This window comes from Myxocyprinus asiaticus, chromosome 37 (genome assembly GCF_019703515.2).
Source record: "Myxocyprinus asiaticus isolate MX2 ecotype Aquarium Trade chromosome 37, UBuf_Myxa_2, whole genome shotgun sequence".
NCBI lineage: Eukaryota > Metazoa > Chordata > Actinopteri > Cypriniformes > Catostomidae > Myxocyprinus > Myxocyprinus asiaticus.
In genome coordinates this window covers 31,497,533-31,499,800 of record NC_059380.1, presented here as the reverse complement: position 1 = coordinate 31,499,800, position 2,268 = coordinate 31,497,533, and the positions used below count along the sequence as shown (strand labels likewise).

General features: G+C 51.3%; 1 pseudogene; it reads left to right on the top strand.

Annotated features, from left to right (window-relative positions):
• The first annotated feature begins 243 nt into the window (after window positions 1-243).
• On the top strand, window positions 244-1,970 carry LOC127428022 (uncharacterized; annotated as a pseudogene).
• Window positions 1,971-2,268: the final 298 nt, after the last annotated feature.

Below are 2,268 nucleotides of genomic sequence, written 5' to 3'. Positions count from 1 at the left end.
GCTGCCGCCCTGTTAAATAATCTTTATATAGACCTGGTGCTCACTCACACAAATTGGCCACATCTGGCCATTCACAGCCAAGACATTAGGTGTCCGGCCTGCATCCCACTAACTGTCTGCACCAGTTAGTCATAACCACACACACACAGCTTACATAATCACATATTATTGTAGCTCGTTAACTCTGCACAGACTTGCATTGGCCTTTTCATGCTGTTTTTCTCTCGCCACCCGTGAGCCAGTATGTCCCGATCATCCAGTCCCGCCACCCACTGGGATCACATAGAGGCCTGGCTGAGTGCCATGACCAACACTCTCCTGCCCAAAGCCTCCAGTGACCTACAGCACCTGAGCCGGGTGCAGCTGGACAATGACTTGAAAAGGCTGATGGCCCATGATCCAACCCAAAGCTACAACCACAAAGAATGGGCCAAGATCATCGGGGGCCTAGCCCACAACCTCATCGTCCAGGCATTGCTAAATGAAAAGAACAGCATCCACCTGGAGCAAGAAGCAGCAGCGCTAATGCTCCAGGCCAAGGAGGCCCAGAGGAACCAGGCACATGCTCAAAGTCGGCTAGATCAGCTAACCCTCGAGGCCCAGGACTGGCGCGGGAGAGAGGATGAAGCGGACCTAGAGCTACAGGAGGAAGTGGAGAGACTCCAAAGTGCCCTGGCAGATCTTCATGTAGAGACAGAGCACAGAGAGCAGTTGGAGAAGGAAGCCAGAGAGGAACTAGATGGAAAATTCCAACAAGTTGCAGCTCTCCTAGTGAAAGCAGAGACTGAACTAAAAGAAAGGGACGACAGGGCCAAGGCCTGTGAAGGCCACCTGCAAACGGCCTGAGCTGAAATCCATGTCCTGGTTCAGCAAAGAGACTATTTAAAAGATGAACTTGACACTGTTCACAGAGAACTGAATCATTCTTACAGACTGCAATGTGACCAGAAAGAGGAAACACACACCACAGAATTTTCCCTGACCAGTGGGCCCAGGCCTCCCAGTCAAGAGTTCCTAGTTCAAAAGGGGGTGAAAGCCCACTGCTCAAGATGTCATCAGCCAGCATCCAAGAACCCCCGTCAACAGCAAGGGGGTGGGAGCCCTTCCAGAGAATCCTTGCCACTAGTCGCGGCATGGCTCCCAAAGAACTTGACAAGCTGGCCAGAAACATCCCTATTTTCACCCCAAACCTTGCAGGAGGCCACGATGTGCATGCCTACCTGCAGGACATTGACATTCACTTGCAAACTGTGGCCAACGTGACCACACGAGACAGATTGTATCTGCTCCGAATTACCTCCAGCCATGATATGCGAAGTTTCCTAGATCGGCAACCAGAAAATGTCAATTTGGACTACCAGCAGCTACAATAGGCCTTGATTAGAGAGTTTTCTGACCCTGAATAAGACGAAGGACTCATCACCGCCATGGACCTTAAACAGGGCCAACATGAAACCCCACAGGCCTGCTACAACAGACTCCGACGGGCCTACTTCGGAGCATGGAACGAGCCAGGAATGGAGGAGGATTTTGATTTCAAAACTCTGTTCCTCCGGAATCTGCATCCTGCATTGAGCCACCACTTAGGGGTCCTGGCCTGCCCGCATAGTATGTCCACCCAACAGCTGCGGGACTTAGCCCATAAGGCCTATGCCAAGCAAAAGACTGCTTCTGAAAAGACTGTGAAAAATCCAAAAATTTGCCCTGTCTCTGATCACTGTTCAGAGCTGGCTCTAGAGGGCACACAACAACACCACAGTGACAGAGTTTTCACTAGAGCATCAAGCCCAGACAGCCAGCAGCGTAACCCGTCTCGACACGCCCTGGACAAGCCCAAGTCCGAGCTTTCACCAGAGCAGAACAGTGCAGCTACATCTGAGTCAGCAGAGATCCTGAGGATTCTAAAAGAACTCATCCAGAAGAAACCCCGCATGGAGACAATAAGGACAGGCAAGACTCCTTATGACTAAGTGTAAGGCCTGAAACCAACATCTGCCCTGACTGCCCTCTGACTGAACCTAGCACCCAGATCCCTGCTAACCAGCCACTGACCACAGAACCAGTGGAAAGGAGGTACCAAGGCAGAAACAATGCCAAACCTCATCGAGATGGACCCTCAGCCTGAGGAACCAAAGGCCGAGGACAATTAAGAACCACCTGCTGCCCGACCATCATGATCCACTTGACTATCGCCAGACGACTTCCCCACATGAACTTTGTTGTCCGAAAGGGGGGAAATATGTAATGTTTGGACATTATCAAGACGCT